Source organism: Rhinopithecus roxellana, chromosome 10 (assembly GCF_007565055.1).
Source record: "Rhinopithecus roxellana isolate Shanxi Qingling chromosome 10, ASM756505v1, whole genome shotgun sequence".
Classification (NCBI taxonomy): domain Eukaryota; kingdom Metazoa; phylum Chordata; class Mammalia; order Primates; family Cercopithecidae; genus Rhinopithecus; species Rhinopithecus roxellana.
Window position 1 is genome coordinate 89,437,661 of NC_044558.1, and position 17,168 is coordinate 89,454,828.

At 44.9% G+C, this 17,168-nt stretch overlaps 1 long non-coding RNA gene across 1 annotated transcript in view; it reads left to right on the forward strand.

Annotated features, from left to right (window-relative positions):
- Nucleotides 1-16,419, forward strand: part of LOC115899932 — a 30,085-nt gene extending 13,666 nt beyond the window's left edge. The window contains exons 2-3 of the long non-coding RNA XR_004059553.1: nucleotides 14,902-15,014; nucleotides 16,390-16,419. This is a non-coding gene — a long non-coding RNA (uncharacterized LOC115899932). The remainder of the gene's footprint in view (nucleotides 1-14,901; nucleotides 15,015-16,389) is intronic.
- The last annotated feature ends 749 nt before the right edge of the window (nucleotides 16,420-17,168 follow it).

The window sequence follows — 17,168 nt, forward strand, 5'->3', positions numbered from 1 at the left end:
AGGCTATTTAGCTTTGCCAGTCCCCACAGTCACAGGACGTTCGGTAAACATGGCAGCCACTTGCCACACACGTGAGAAGCTAGATGGATCTGCCCAAAAGGTTTGCCATCACAGCAGACGTTCACGAAACAATTTCTGCATGCCAGGCACATGCCAGGCATAGCTAATGAATCATCCCCCTATCTCCCTAGGTAGGCAAAACACTACCCCTGTTTCCCCTAGTGGAGAACCTGAGGCTCAGAGAGGTTGAGTAACTTGTCCAGGATTTCACAGCTATTCAAAGGGAAGCCGGAATTTGAACACAAGTCTGTCTGGTTGGTTGGACGTCGTGGCTCACGCCTATAATCCCAGCACTTTGGGAGGCCAAGCGGGGTGGATCACTTGAGGTCAGGAGTCCGAGGCCAGCCTGGCCAACAAGGTAAAACCCCGACTCTACTAAAAATACAAAAATTAGCTGAGTGTGGTGGAGTGCGCCTGTAATCCCAGCTACTTGGCAGGCTGACCAGGAGAACTGCTTGAACCCGGGAGGCGGGAGTTGCAGTGAGCCAAGATCAAGCCACTGCACTTCAGCCTGAGCAAGAGAGTGAGACTGTGTCTCAGGAAAAAAAAAAAAAAAAAGTCTGTCTACTCTTAATGATTAGACTGTAAGGGCCCCATGCTGGCTTCTACCAAAATGCTCAAGGTACACATGTTGCAGAATCATCTTCTTCATCCTTAGAACTGCCCAGTATAGGCAAGTGGTTGCATTCCCCATTAAAGATGCTACAGGATGTATCAGTTTCCTGGGGCTTCTATCACAAATTATCACAAACTAGGTGGCTTAAAACAACAGACATTTATTCAATCACAGCTCTGGAGGCCAGAAGTCTAAAATCAAGGCATCGGCATGGCTGTTCTCCCTCCAAAGGGACTAGAAGAAGCCTTCCTTGCCTCTTCCAGCTTTGGTGGTTGCTGGACTCTTTGACTTGTGGCTGCATCACTCTCATCTCTGCCTCCATGGCCTTCACCTATGTGCATGTCTTCCTCCCTTATAGTCTCTTATAAAAGCATCTCTATTGGATTTAAGGCTCATCTTAATCCAAGATGGTCTCATCTCAAGCTCCTTAATTAATCATACCTGTAAATATTGTTTTCCTTTCCTTTTCTTTTATTTTAGAGATGGGATCTTGCTCTGTCACCTGGGCTGGAGTGCAGTGGTACCATCAAGGCTCACTGCAGCCTCGACCTCCCAGGACCAAGCTATCCTCCTGCTTCAGCCTCCTGAGTAGCCAGGACCACAGGCATGCACCACCATGCCCAGCTAACCTTTTTACTTTTTGTAGGGATGGGTTCTCCTTATGTTCCCCAGGCTGGTCTCAAACTCCTGGCCTCAAGCAGTCCTTCTGCCTCAGCCTCCCAAAGTGCTGGGATTACAGGTGTCAGCCACCATGCTGGGCCTCTTTTTTCTAAATAAGGTCACATCCCCAGGTTCTAGGAATTTGAACCTGGATCTTTTGGGAGGCCATTTTTCAGCCTACCACGCAGAAAGATGCCAGTGGCACATGAGGTGATTCATTCAATAAGAGTCTTTCCAATTTTGCAGATCTGCAGGGATCATTACAGAATTTTAAAAAATATTTCCACCATTCCATATCCTTTTTTGAAACCAACGAGTATCATAACTAATATTTAAGAAACTCTCACCAAATCCCGCCACTTAGTAAGTGTCATGTAGTCCTCATAAGTACCCTGCAACAGATACTGTTCTTCCTCACTGAACAGGGTAAGAAAATAAAACTATGAGAGGTTAAGAGCCTTGCCTAAGATGTCACAGCCAGGAATGGGTAAAGGTGGGATTGAACTTTCAATCTTTCAGGCTCTGGAGTCTTGAGTTTTTATGCAGGATGCTAAAATGCCTTTTCTTGGAAATGTAGGACTTGGTTAAGAAGCTGAGGTTTGGAAGTAAGTGGAGGTCTGGGGTGATGGGACAATTTATGTTATGTTTAGCCAAGAATTATTCTTGCACAGAATTTCCTGAAAGGCTGAAAGCAGGCTTTTGATTGGAAAGGTAATCCACAAGTTGGTTCACCTGATGAAGCTGAGGATCACTCCCCTCAACGCTTTCACTCTCTCTCCCTCTCTCCCTCTCTATCTTTCTCTCTCTTTCTCATGGCTGAAACTGGTACCTTGAGCAGAGACACCAGGAAGTTGGAGGCAAATGAGAAAATATCCATTTTCACTGTCTCACAGATTTCAGTTCAGTAACATCTGCCAATCATATATTCTTATCACAGGGATATTTCATTTTTGCTGTGCAATCATCTGACTCAAGAGACTGGGTAGATGGAAGGTAAAACCAGAGATGCTTACTTGAGGATGGCTGCAAATGGCAGGTGACTTCTCCTGGCATCTGGCGACCACATCCACCGATTCAGGCTCCATGGTGGACAAGATACAATTTCTCTTACAGTCAGAGCTGCTGAGGGCTAAGTGCTTAGAGCTTCTCAGCAGTCCTGTGAAGTCAGATCAATAATGACCTGATCTAGTACTCAGGGAGGGCAAGTTACACACCCAGAACTGACAATCGGCAAGTGCTAGAATCCCTCCAGGTTGCCTGAGTTCAGAGTCTGAGATCTTAGTTGCTGCAATACTCTCTCTCTAAGCCCATGTCTCAAGAATTGCCACTGTTTCAATGAAAGTAAATATAGATAAAGCAAAGAAGAAATTAATTCATTCACTCATTCATCCATTCATTCATCTGTCTCTATAGTGTCTGCACTATGTGCCAGGAAAGCCAACAGGAAAATCCCTTCATCCATGTGTGTGCGCCTGATTCTGTGTGCTGGGCACCTTGCCCGACTCATAGTTCCTACCTTCCAGAGATTAAGACTGGAATGTATATCAATTAATCCAGGACAGTATGGCAAATGCAAGAGAGACCAAGAAAGAGACAGGGCCACCAAGGATTCCTGGAGAAGACACTTGAGTTGAGATTTGAAGGAAGAGGTAGGTGTCAGCCAGAGAAGGAAGGGCTAGCCCACATTTTATTTATTTATTGAGACAGAGTCTCACTCTGTTGCCCAGGCTGGAGTGCAGTGGCTTAACCTCAGCTCACTGCAACCTCTACCTCCCGGGTTTAAGCGATCCTTCCACCTCAGCCTCTCAAGTAGCTGGGACTGCAGACGCTCACCACCACACCCAGATAATTTTTGTATTTTTAGTAGAGACGGGGTTTCACCATGTTGACCAGGCTGGTCTCGGTCTCCTGACCTCAGGTGATCCGCCTGCCTCACCCTCCCAAAGTGCTGGGATTATAGGCGTGAGCCACTGTGCCTGGCCTGGCCCACATTTTGGGTGATGGGTTGATGTTCAGCAGGCACATGCCAATGTGACTATGCCAGGTTACATATTTGATTACCTCCATATTGATTGGTAAACAGTCAGGGCTCAGAGCCCACCGAGTGGCCCCTCCCTACCTCCTCTGTCTTGGATCTCTGCTCACTTCCCCACAATGCAGACACTAAAGGGCACAGCAAGAAGCTCTGAGACTCTGCCCCACTCCTGCTCTTTAGTCCCTTCCAGTTGGTGCTGGTGCCCTACAGGGTGACACGTATTTTGACTTTTTTTTTTTTTTTAACTCCTGGGCTGGGGAGCAATTGAGTAAGATGGCACGTAGGCCTGGGACATGCTGGCAGTCACCATGGCTGGAAAACAGGAAGCCACAGAAGTGCTGGAGGTGAGGCTGCAAGACTCAGAATGAGCCCCTGGGGAAGGACCTTGTGTGACATATGAGAGAGAATAGACTACCTTGAGGATAAGGTGGAGACATTGGAGTTTTTGTAAGCATGCTATTTTTTATTGATGTGTAATTATACATAGTATAACAGACTCTTCTTAAGTCTACAGTTTGATGAGTCTTGACAGGGTGTATACCCCTGTGTGGCCACCACCCCTCCACAGGCACAGGTATAGAACATCTCTGTTCCTCCAGAAACTTCCCTCTGTCCCTTCCATGGGAGATTTTAAGCAGGGGAGTGGCATGGCTACACTTAGCGTTTTTCAAATTTGCATTTGGAAAATTGTTTTACCCACTTCTTGAGCCCCTCTTGCGTGCTGCACACTGTTCTAGCTGTAGAGAAGAGGGACGGGGCACATTCTGGTGGAGGACCTCCCTTTTGGGGAAAGGACAAAGGCAGTCAATGGTGTGCAGAACCAGCTTGATGGGCACACAGCCTCTGCAGTCAGAGGGGCCCCCAGGCTTGGTTTAATGCTCTGCCGTCGCCATGTTTAAATTCTTAATAGTTTTTGGGTGAGGGGCTCTGTGTTTTTATTTTGCACTGGGTCCCACGAACAAAGCAGCTGGGCCTGACGTTCCAAAGGAAATTAACAGGAGTCGAGAGAAAGAGGATATAGAGGGTCTGAAAGAGAAGATCCTCACGGGAGGAATGAGGAAAGAAGTCAGCCAGGTGACGAGGAAAGGTTGCAAGAGGGATTCGCTTCCCTCAAATTCTCTGTTTAGCGATAAGCATAAGATAGGGGAGACATTTCATATCTGCCGCTGTTCTTATAACTCTACCCACAGTCCCAGTAAATGTATATGGGCTCAATTAATTACAATGAGTAACGCATCTGACAAGCCAAATATTAGCTCACGAGAACTGAGTACACTTATAAGTATTAAGTACAGATACAAATAATTAACAATAAGCTCGCTGGCGTTATTATCTTCTAATTGACTATAAAAAAAAATTCAAACCTTAATCCAGAGCAAAATGAAAACAAAAGGAAAGCGAGACCTCTGTCAGCGTTAGAAACGGAGGTGTTGTAAGGAAGAGAGATAGGGCTCGGTGGATTTTCACCTGCACTGATGATGAATTTCATCAGCCTTCCTTTGCTGACGTCAAAGCCAAAATAAGTGCCTTGGTCTCTGTTTCTCCCTGCTGGGGCCAGATGTCCAATGGGAGGAGTTTGGCAGAAGATAAACTGGAGGTCTGATTACTAGAGGCAGGAGGAGCAAGGTTGGCATTGCCCTGGAGAAATCCATCTCTATCATCCTCAGACAGACCGCTTGTCGCTGGAATTTGGAACAAAGAGAAGTTGAGTTGAAAGGACTCCAATCCTCTCTTGGCAACTGGGTCTTCTTCCTGAAAGGAATCCTGAAGTTGGGCAGTTCAACTAAAAACCCGAAACTAAATACCTGAGCTGCCATGATATTATTGCCAGTAAATATTTCTAAAGCCAGGGAATCTAGAAACAGTTTTCCTGACTGATGTTGCTTTCCATATACTATTAGGCTGGTACAAAAGCGTTTGCAGTTTTGCCATTACTTTTAATGCAAAACTGCAATTGCTTTTGTAGCAACCTAATACAAAAAAAGGAAGTATTTGCAATTACCTGAAAAACTTGGTTCTAAAGTCTCTAGTTTGGTCTAAATGATGTGGCTTTGCTGCTTTGGGCTCCCCAGTTCTCTGGATACTGCAGAAGCCCTTGTCTGCATTGTGTTAAAGCCTTGTTACCTTTGTTGGTCTTTGTAACTCACTGCAAACTACATGGGAACCTTAATAGCTTCTCCCTTGCTCAGTTTCTTTTTAGCTCCTGATCAACTCCTGCAGGGGAACATACTATACCTATCTTGATCATAATTGTGGCTGCCATTATTCTGTACTATCTACATGCAGGCTCTGTGCGCAGAGCTCTGCCCCCGTTATCTTATTTAATCCTTCCAACAGGAAATTGTGCTGGCTCTACCTGCAGAATATATTCAGAACCCAACCACTTCTCAGCACCTCCATGCCACCTTACTGGTCCAAGCTCCCATCTTCTCTCACCTGGATGACTGCAGGAGGCTCCTCACTGGCCACCCTGCTGCTGCCCTTGACTGTGGTCTATTTTTCAACACAACAGACTGAATGATGCCTTTGAAATACAAGTCAGCTCAGGTCATAAGCCTCCGAGGGCTCCCCATCTGGCTCCAAGTTGAATCCAAAACTCCTCCTCTTGCCCTTGCACACACTGGTCTAGGCACTCTGGTCTCTTTGAGTTTTCATGAACAGGGCCAAACACTCCTGCCTCAGGGCCTGTGGACTCCCTGTTCCTTCCCCACAAGATACCCACATGACTTATGCCCTCTCTTCCTCCAGGCTTTGTTGAAATGTCACCTTCTTAGTGGAGCCTATCGTGACCATGCTATTCAAACTTCAGTCTTTTTTTTTTTTTTTTTTTTTTTTGAGGCAGAGTCTCACTCTGTCGCCGGGGCTGGAGTGCAGTGGCCGGATCTCAGCTCACTGCAAGCTCCGCCTCCCGGGTTTATGCCATTCTCCTGCCTCAGCCTCCTGAGTAGCTGGGACTACAGGCGCCCGCCACTTCGCCCGGCTAGTTTTTTTGTATTTTTAGTAGAGACGGGGTTTCACCGTGTTAGCCAGGATGGTCTCGATCTCCTGACCTCGTGATCCGCCCGTCTCGGCCTCCCAAAGTGCTGGGATTACAGGCTTGAGCCACCACGCCCGGCCTCAAACTTCAGTCTTTAGGCCAGGTGTGGTGGTTCATGCCTGTCATCCCAGCACTCTGGGAGGCCAAAGCAGGAGGATCACTTGAGCCCAGGGGTTCAAGACCAGCTTGGGCAGCATGACAAAACCCCATCTCTACCATAAATAAATAAATAGCTGGGCATGGTGGGCATGGTGACACACACCAAGACCCCATCTTTACAATAAATAAATAAATAGCTGAGCATGATGGCACATCCCAAGACCCCATCTGTACTATAAACAAATAAATAGGTGGGCATAGTGGTACACACCAAGATCCCATCTCTACCATCAATCAATCAATCAATCAATAAAATAAATAACTGGGCATATTGACACATGCCAAGACCCCATCTTTACCATAATTAAATAAATAAATAGTTGGGCATGGTGGCACACACCTGTAGTCCCAGCTACTCAGAGTAGGAGGCTACAGTCAGGGGATCCCTTGAGCCCAGGAGTTCATGCAGTGAGCCGTGATTGTGCTACTGCACTCCAGCCTGGGCAACAGAGTAAGATCTTGTCTCTAAAAAAATAAATAAATAAGAAAATCCAGCCTTTCCCTCAGCCCTCCTGTTCTACCTTTTCTCATAAAACATATCACCATCTATCTTAAAATTACTTATTATGTTTACTGTTGTTTGTTTTAGTAACCACTAAGAATAGCATGGGGCACACCATAGGTGTACAATAAAATTTTTTTTTTTTTTTTTTTTTTGAGACAGAGTCTCGCTCTGTCACCCAGGCTGGAGTGCAGTGGTCGGATCTCAGCTCACTGCAAGCTCCGCCTCCCAGGTTTATGCCATTCTCCTGCCTCAGCCTCCTGAGTAGCTGGGACTACAGGTGCCCGCCACGTCACCCGGCTAGTTTTTTTGTATTTTTTAGTAGAGACGGGGTTTCACTGTGTTAGCCAGGATGATCTTGATCTCCTGACCTTGTGATCTGCCCGTCTCGGCCTCCCAAAGTGCTGGGATTATACGTAAATATTTACTGAATGAATGAAAAATAAATGACCAATGAAGTATATCCTATAAGCAGTCCCACATTACAGAGGAAGAAACTGAGGGCTCAGAAGGGTTTACCTAACCCTTTACCTTTCCCAAGGTAAGTCAGTTACTGTCAGAGCTGGGACTTCAGCCCAGGTCCTATATCCAAAGCAACTTACTTATAATTGTTTGCAGCAATTATAAGTTAGGCCCACTCTTTATCACAAGCTACTGTTCAGTAAAAGACCATTTCAAGACCCTGCTTACCTTGTAAGACCTGGTCTGACATTTGACCAATTCAGTGTTATTGCCCACTGTGCTAGGAGTCATCAGAAGTGTTAATTTTCCACAAGTGCAAAACAGGATTTTTACATGAGAAATTATGAATTCATCATTTAATTAATGTATTTTGTTTATTGATTTATCTTGTTTGAGACGGGGTCTCACTTTGTTATTCAGGCTGGCGTGCAGTGGTGCAATCATGGCTCACTGCAGCCTCAACCTGCCAGGCACAGGTGATCCTCCTACCTCAGCCTCCTGAGGAGCTGGGACTACAGACATGCACCATCATGCCCAGCTAATTTTTGTACTTTTTGTAGAGATGGGGTCTTGCCACATTGCCCAGGCTGGTCTCAAACTCCTGGACTCAAGTGATCTGTCCACCTTAGCCTTCCAAAGTGTTGAGATTACAGGCGTGAGGCACTGCACCCGGCCCTAATTAATATACTTTGAATAATAGCTTCCCCAAACTCATATGTAATAGAAATATTTGGTGCTCTGGGACAAAGACATGACAGAGGGGAAAAAAAGAAATATTTGGAATAGTCTAAAAGAAGTGGAATTTTAGCAGATGATTTTTAAAGTATAGATAAGGTAATTACATAGCAATTATCTTAATCTATGTACTTAACTGCCTAGACTCAGGGGACATAATCCAGAAACTCAGGGGAAGTTTTTCCCACTCACTGCATGTCCTCTATGGTCAGGAGATGAGGCTTCTGGAACTTTAAACGCAAATCTTAATAAATTACACATAAAAGTACCACAGAACCTCACAGTTCCACTCCTCCCTATAAACCCCAAAGAACTGAAAACAGGTGTTCAAACAAAAACTCATACAGGAATGTTCATAGCAGAATTAATCATGCTAACTAAAAGATGAAAACATCCAAAATGTCCATCACTTGATGAATGGATCAACAAATTGTTGTCTATCCACACAATGGAATATTATTCAGCCATGAAAAGGAATGAAGCGCAGATACATGCTACAGCATGGATGAGGCTTGAAAACATGGTGCTGAGTGAAAAAAAACAGACACAAAAGGCCACATGTTAAATAATTTCATTTATATGAAAAGTCCATGACAGGTCAAACCACAGAGACAGATAGAAGATTAGTGATTTTCAGCAGCTGTGGTACAGAAGGATTGGGGAGTGACTGCTTAATGGTCACAAGGTTTCTGCTTGGGGTGATGAGAATGTTCTGGAATGAGATAGTGCTTATGGTTGCTCAACATTGCCAATGTACTGAATGCAAATAAATCATATAATTTAAAGTGGTACATTTTATGTTATGTATATTTTCCCAAATTTTTAAAAAAGTAAATCTTTAAATTCTGGCCTTGGCCCCAGGACATTTCAGCTTGGTTCTGATTTGGTAGGCAAGTAGCTAAGGATTAAGTCCCTTCATGGCGATTATTGACTAGGAAGAGCTATGATGTATCAGACTAGGCTGTGTAACAGACTTGCATGTGTGGCTAGATTTTATTGCCAGCCCTGTGGAGTCAAGGCCTGATTCTCCCTTTCCTCAGAAATGGTGTGGTACATCTAGTACAATGCTCTTCTGACAAGCTGAACAGCCAATTTCTTTCTTTCTTTCTTTCTTTTTTTTATTACCAAAGCCATATACCCTGTTGTAAAACATCTAAACAATATAGAAGGGACATCTCCCCTCTTACCATTTCTATCCTTGGGTTTAATCACTACCATCTACAACCTGGTGTACATCCTTTCAGACCTTTCTCTACTCATGTACGAAGATCTACATATAAATGTGCACATCATTGTTGAACTTTTGGGTTTTTTTACAAAAATGAACTCATACTATATATAGTGCTGCAACTATATATACTCTACATACTATATATAGTGCATATATATATAATATATATATATTTGGCTGCAACTTGCTGTTTTTTAAACTCAATACCATATCAGAAAAAGCTTTCCACAGGAATACATATAGATTATCTCTTTCTTCTTAATGGCTACAAAGCATGGATATATGACCATTTATTTAACCAGTCCACTCTTGTCAGATAATTATCTTGCCTCCAATTTTTCACCATTGCAAGCCAGTCTGTGAGGAACACCCTGTTCGTATATTCTTGCATACTGGTGGGAGTTTTTCTGTGGGAGTGATTCCTAGAAGTGAAATTGCTGGGCTGAAGTAAAATTCTTTCTTTTCTTTGACTTTTTAGCGGCACGTCAGTTCGGGACACAAACATATATTGTCTCTGGCCTCAGGACAAAAAAGCTAGAACTTTGAGCTTTAGATGGGGCTTTGCTTAACTCGGCATTCACCCTGCATCCTGCAACCATAGCTATTTTCATTCATTTTATAAGTTCGTTGTCTCCAGATTGACTCCAGCAGAGGGAAAAGAAATCAGGTCCTTCTGTGCCATTCTTCAAACATTTAGAGGAAATTGATTTTCCACATGGGCTGTAGCCAAGCGAGGGATGCGCCGGCACAGAAGTCCCCGTGACAGGCTATTACTACTAACACTTGCAACAATTAGGTTCAACCCAACTTGAGATATTTTATTAGTGAGTGTAATTCCTCATCAGGCTAATATTGCAAATTGCCAAAATCAGCAGCAATTCTAAAATAGGATTTCCTTCATAATCCCTTTTAAAGGGACCTTGTGGAGCCTTGAAGTGCTTGGAAAAAGAAAGCTTTTATTCTCCAAGCAAGGACAAAAGGCTGCTGGTCCAAGAAGCTGATATTTTGCCTTACCTTTCTGCGCTTACCTTTCTTACGTGCTTTCTCATGGCATCCAAGGGGACGCTTTCACCTGCAAAGAGCAGAAATGCAGTTTCAAACTGGTTTCAATAATACAGTAATGTCATATGCCCCTTTAACCTAGAAGTTTAAAGGTGAGGTGAGTTTAGGGTTGGTTGACTCGACGTCTCAACAGTGATGCTGGGAATTGGTTTTTTTCCCCCAAAGTGATTAAAAGCACTGGTTCCAAAGCCAGTATGATATTGAATAGCTAACCTCTTGATAGCTATGTGACTTTGAACAAATTGCGTTACGTCTCTGAGCCTCAGCTTTCTCATTTGTGGAAAAACTGGATAATAATGACACAACAACTTGTATGGTTTTTGTGAGTATGTTCAAGGCTCACTGCAGCCTTGAACTCCTGGGCTCACATGATCCTCCCGCCTCAGCCTCCACCCAGATGATTTTTTATTTTTATGTAGAGAAAGGGTCTCACTGTGTTGCCCAGGCTGGTCTCATACTCTTGGGCTCAAGCGGTCCTCTCACCTTGGGCTCCCAAAATTGCTGGGATTACAGGTATGAGCCACCACCATGGCCAGCCTGATTTTTATTTAACCATTTAAAAAATGCAAAAACTAGTTAATGGGCCATGAAAACAGGCAGGGTCCTCTCCCTGAACTAAAGGAAATCAGACATTTAGAATACTCTCTGGCAAGTTCTAAATGCTCAATAAATGTTTGTGGCTTTTGTTATTACTACCATCACCACCATCCACTCTCTGCACTTTCCCTCTCCGTATTGGCTTCATTGCCAGTCTGGTAGCAAGACGGCTGCAGCACTTTAAGGAGTGGCAGCCAGAGAAAGGAGAAAAAAATCTCGGCCGGGTGCGGTGGCTCACGCCTGTTATCCCAGCACTTTGAGAGGCCAAGGCGGGTGGATCACTTGAGGTCAGGAGTTCAAGACCAGCCTGGCCAATATGGTGAAACCCTGTCTTTACTAAAACTACAAAAAGTAGCTGGGTGTGGTGGTGCACGCTTGTAATCCCAGCTACTCTGAAGGCTGAGGCAGGAGAATCACTTGAACCTCGGAGGCGGAGGTTGCAGTCAGCCTAGATTACGCCACTGCCCTCCAAACTGGGTGATGGAGTGAAACTCTGCCTCAAAAAAGTATATAGATAGATAAATAGATAGATAAATAGATAGATAGATCAATCGATCAATAGATAGAACTCTCTATATATCTTCCAGGGATACTTTATTAGGAGCCAGATCATTCCCTGACATACGTCTCCCATCTCAGTGATCAGAATGGGTCACATGACCTCTGCCAGAACCAATCACTAGCAAGGGGAGGGATTATTTTTGACTAATCAGGCCCACTCCTGCAGCTGAGGGCAGAGTCAGTTTGCCTAGAGTCCCATTCTGAATGGGGACTGGGTGAATGCCAGACCCAAACACGGTTTTCATTTGGTTGGTTGGGTTTTAATTTTTAGGGTCTTGCTCTGTCGCCCAGGCTGGAGTGCAGTGGTGTGATCATGGATTACTGCAGCCTCAATTTCCTGGACTCCACTGATCCTCCCACTTTGGCCTCCCAAAGTTCTGGGATTACAGGCATGAGCTGAAGTGTCTGGCTCCAAACAGGGTTTCTGTTAGGACAGAGGGCGGTAAGGCATGGATGCTGGATGGGCAGCTAGCAAGCCAGGTACACCCACTCTCTCAAACCCCCAAGGATTTATTGCAAGCAGAGGAACCACTAATCCATTTTATATATATCATCTCATAACAAGAGCAAGGCTTTTGAGGATTTGGGCTGGAGAACGTTGGCTCTGCTGACCTTTAAGTCTTCTTAAATAACCGCCGTGGTCATAACTCATTGGATTGTAGGAATTCCAAACAATTTTATAGCACTTTTGAGTTTACTACACACTCTCCCCATCTGATCCTTTATTTGCCTTTCACTGTTCTTGGAGGCAAGGACTATCATCTTCATTCTGCAGAGATGAGACGTGATTGGTCTAAGGGCACATAGTTAAGTCTTTGAACCTTAATTTCTGACCTCCAGATTCTGGACCCTTTTCCACCCTACATCCTGGTTGCAGTGGAAGGGACAGTGGCAGCAGTTGCATCCTGGGAAGAGTTAGTGACTGTGAAGGTAGGTAACAAGGCAACCAAGGGGATTTTACTGAGAGTCAACACAGCCTTAAAAACTGTGCTTGGGGCCAGGCGCGGTGGCTCAAGCCTGTAATCCCAGCACTTTGGGAGGCCGAGACGGGCGGATCACGAGGTCAGGAGATCGAGACCATCCTGGCTAACATGGTGAAACCCCGTCTCTACTAAAAAATACAAAAAACTAGCCGGGCGAGGTGGCGGGCGCCTGTGGTCCCAGCTACTCAGGAGGCTGAGGCAGGAGAATGGCGTAAACCCGGGAGGCGGAGCTTGCAGTGAGCTGAGATCAGGCCACTGCACTCCAGTCCGGGCGACAGAGTGAGACTCCGCCTCAAAAAAAAAAAAAAAAAAACAAACAAACAAAAAAAAAACTGTGCTTGGGCCGGGCACAGTGGCTCATGCTTTTAATCCCAGCACTTTGGGAGGCAAGGTAAGCAGATCACTTGAGGTCAGGAGTTCTAGACCAGCCTGGAAAACATGGTAAAACCCCATCTCTACTAAAAATACAAAAACTGGCCAGGCATGGTGGCGCACATCTGTAATCTCAGCTACTTGGGAGGCTGAGGCACAAGAATCACTTGAACCCAGGAGGCAAAGGTTGCAGTGAACTGAGATCCCACCACTACACTACAGCCTGGGCAACAAGCAAGACTCCATCTGAAAAAAAACAAAACAAAACTGTGTTTGGCCAGGTGCAGTGGCTCACACCTGTAATCCCAGCACTTTGGCAGGCCAAGGCAGGAGGAGCCCCTGAGGCCAGGAGTTTGAGGCTAGCCTGGGCAACATAGTGAGACCCCACCTCCAAAAAAAAAAAAAGAAACCTGGGTCAGTGGCTCATACCTGTAATCCCAGCACTCTGGGAGGCCGAGGTGAGCAGATCCCTGGAGGTCAAGAGTTTGAAGCCAGCCTGGCGAGCATGGCAAAACCTTGTCTCTACTAAAAATACGAAAATTAGCTCGGCATGGTGGCATGCGCCTGTAATCCCAGCTACTCAGGAGGCTGAGACAAGAGAATTGCTCAAACTCAGGAGGTGGAGTTTTCAGTAAGCCACTGTGCTTCAGCCTGGGCAACTGAGCCAGACTCCATCTTAAAAAAAAAAAAAAGAAAGAAACCAAAATGCTAACAGAATTGCTTCTGGGTAGTGAGATCATGAGTGGTTTTTCCACCAGCTTCTTTATCTTTTTTCTCTATTTTCCATTCTTACTATAATACTCATTTAATAATCAAAGAAAAACATACGGTAAAAGCCAGAAGGGAACTGAGTAGTTTTGCAGGCTAAGGTTTCCTATTATATAGACAGATTCTGGCAATGAAGGACCAAGTGAGGCATAGCAGGGCTGTTTGCAGAGTGAGGGAAGGAAAACCACATCCTGAAGGATCTTCCGTCTCTCAAGGTGGCTGTGCAGCCTCAGCATAGCTGACAAGTAGCAAATAGTTGGAGTCCTCCAGGTATATAGTGGGAAGTTCATAAGCTTTGAGCAAATTAACCACTCTGACCTTCAATGTCTTCATCTGTTACATGGGGATAATAATGCCTCATAATACCTCATACTGAATTTTAAATTTATTTAATTTGCATTGATTTCAATGCCTCATAACATAGGATTCAAATTCTTTCAATCACATGACAAATTGACCTGGGGGCTGGAGATGCAACAGTGACCTAAGAGACAAGGTCCATGATCTTTGACATATTTCATTCTAGTAGAGGGTTAGGGTGGGGAGCTGAGTTGCCAATCTGAGGAACGGCAAGTGCAAAGGCCCTGGGGCAGACAAAAGCTTGGAGCTTTACACCAGAGAGGGATCTTACGTGCCTGGAGCTTGGTGAGTAGGTGGACAATGGGAGCATTTGTAGGCTGGGGTCAGGCCTTGCAGGCCTGGGCAAGGAACTTGGATTTTATTCTAAGTACAATGTGAAGCCACTTAAGGGGTTTCAGCAGCAGACTAGCATGATCTGATTTAGGGTTTCTGTCTTAAAAAGGCCACTCTAGCTGCTATGCAGAGAATAGATTGTAGGAGTATGTGAGACGATCAATACGCAAAAGCATTTAACTTTGGGTCTGGCACAAAGTAAGTGTCTTAATAAGTAGTAACTGTTTTTCATTATTATCCTCATTATCCTTATGATTATTACTACTCTTTTGTCTGCCTAGAGCTGATTTGGGGTTCTTGGACATTTTGCTTCACATATTAACAAAGCATTCAAACTAACCAGTGAATTTTTCAAATCTACTTTTCAGGTGTTTTTATGTCCTCAGAGAGGTGATGGTTAAAAGTCAAAAACAAGCAATACCTGCAGCCAAAAAGAATAGTAGACAAATTCCTGAATCCAATACGGTTTCATCCTTCAAGGGTAAGTGCTGGTTATCTTGTAGCTCAAAGAGGACTCTGACTCTTGATTACAAGTTTCAATCTCCACCAAAGTCCTGGCTGAGCACGGACCCTGTTGTGAAATCCAACATATTTGGACATATTTAAAAATACCTCCCTTCCTCTCCTACCAACCCCTCCTTCCTGCAGACTCAGATCAGAGATGACTGCCTCTGGGTAGCCTCCTGTGATCCCAGGCCACACTCCACACCACAGCTGTGTCCTCCTATGTTCTTGGGGCTTGAACAAGGCCACATAGCATAACCTTATCACCTTAGTGAAAGTGAATTTCCTCCACTAGACTCTGAGTAGAGCTAGACTGTTCAGTATGCTGGCAGTAGCCATGTGTGGCTATTTAAATCTATGTTGCAATTAGTACAAATTAAATGAAATTTAAAATTCAGTTTCTCTATCACACTAGCTTCATTTCAAGTCCTCAGTAGCTACCAACAGTGGGTACCATATTTGACAGTGCAGATATGGAATATTTCTATAATTGCAGAAAGTTCTAGTGGACAGTGGTGCCCTAGGGGGCAGGAGTCATGTTTTATTTATTAGTTTTGGACTAGCAAGGTGCTTACCACATAGACCTGGGCAGTAGGCACACCTGGGTTTAAATGATAGCTCCTAATCTTACTAGCTGTGTGACATGGCCATGATAAATTTCTTTGTACCTACTTCACCGTGTGGTCATGAAGCTGATATAAATTAAGACATATGGAGAGTTTAAAACAGAGCCTAACAGGGACCGGGTGTGGCGGCTCATGCCTATAATCCCAGCACTTTCGGAGGATCATTTGAGCTCAGGAGTTTGAGACCAGCCTGGGCAATATAGTAAGACCTCATCTCTACAGAAAGTCAGAGAAGATTAGCCAAGCATGGGGGTGTGTGCCTGTAGTCCAGCTACTTAAAAGGCTGAGGTGGGAGGATTGCTTGAGCCAGAGAGGTTGAGGCAGCAGTGAGCTATGATTGCATCAGTACACTCCAGCCTGGGTGACAGAGTGAGACTCTGTCTTGAAAAATAAAAATAAAACAGAGCCTAACACTAGCAAGCATTAGCTACTATTATTATCAAATTCATTAAAGTCACCAACACATAGCAGGCCCTGTTAAATGTTTATTGATTGCTTGAACAAATGAGCGAAAAAAAAAATGACTGAATGAATGACCTTTATTTTTGGCTTTAATGAAAGCAGAATATCTCTTTTGAAACCAAATATGATTGCTATTAATAGTAGCTTCTACTCGTTCAGCACTTACTGTATACCAGGCACTGTGCTGACTGCTTTCTACAAATTTCTCCCAACAGCCTGATGAAGGAGGAAGGAGGTTCTGTTGTTAACCACCCCTTTTCACAGATGAGGAAACTGACGCTCAGGGAAATGAAGCAATTGCTCTCCCCAGGCAGAAGCCCAGAATTTGAAGCTATGCCTCTCTGACTTGGCAGAGTTACTATTGCATCTAGATTACTGGTGGCCAGGATTGCTTCTAGAAGTGATCTTGCCTTCCTGTCTCTCTCTAGTTCTTCAGTCTCCAAGGAGTGGGAGGATTGGGGGTGAATACAGGCAGCCGCTGTGATGCGCTCCTTCCTCCCTGACCTTTGGGAAGGGCCTGTGGCTCCCCCATTGTGAGCACACACCTGCAAGGAGGAAGGCAGGCTGCTCAGTTTTCTTTCTTGTTCACAGAAAGACTTTTGACCCTGGTTTCTCGGATTCTTTTCTTCCCCTATCCATCCCCAGGGCGCCAGCCCCTCTCCCTGTGCCCACCCCTCTCCACCTCCCCACGCACACCACGGAGCAATGGCGGAGCGGCAGACAAGGGCGCCTTTCTTCAAAGTGGTTCGCCTTCATCTCATAAATTCTCAGCCCCGGCTTGATTGGCTGCACGAAAGGGAGCTAGGCCCCCACTCTGCTCCTCAGATACAAAGTGAGTTGTGTGCAGTCTGCCCACGTGAGGTCAATCACAGGGGCCCGCGCCTCTCAGAAATCCCAAAGGACAAAATACCAAAGAGCCTGGTCACAGGATCAAAATTATCTATGGCAAGACAAAGGAAAGCAGATAGCTGGGAAAATCAAGACAATGAAGAGGCAACGTGAACGAGATCTCTCATTCCCTAACCTGAGGACTTGAAAGATGC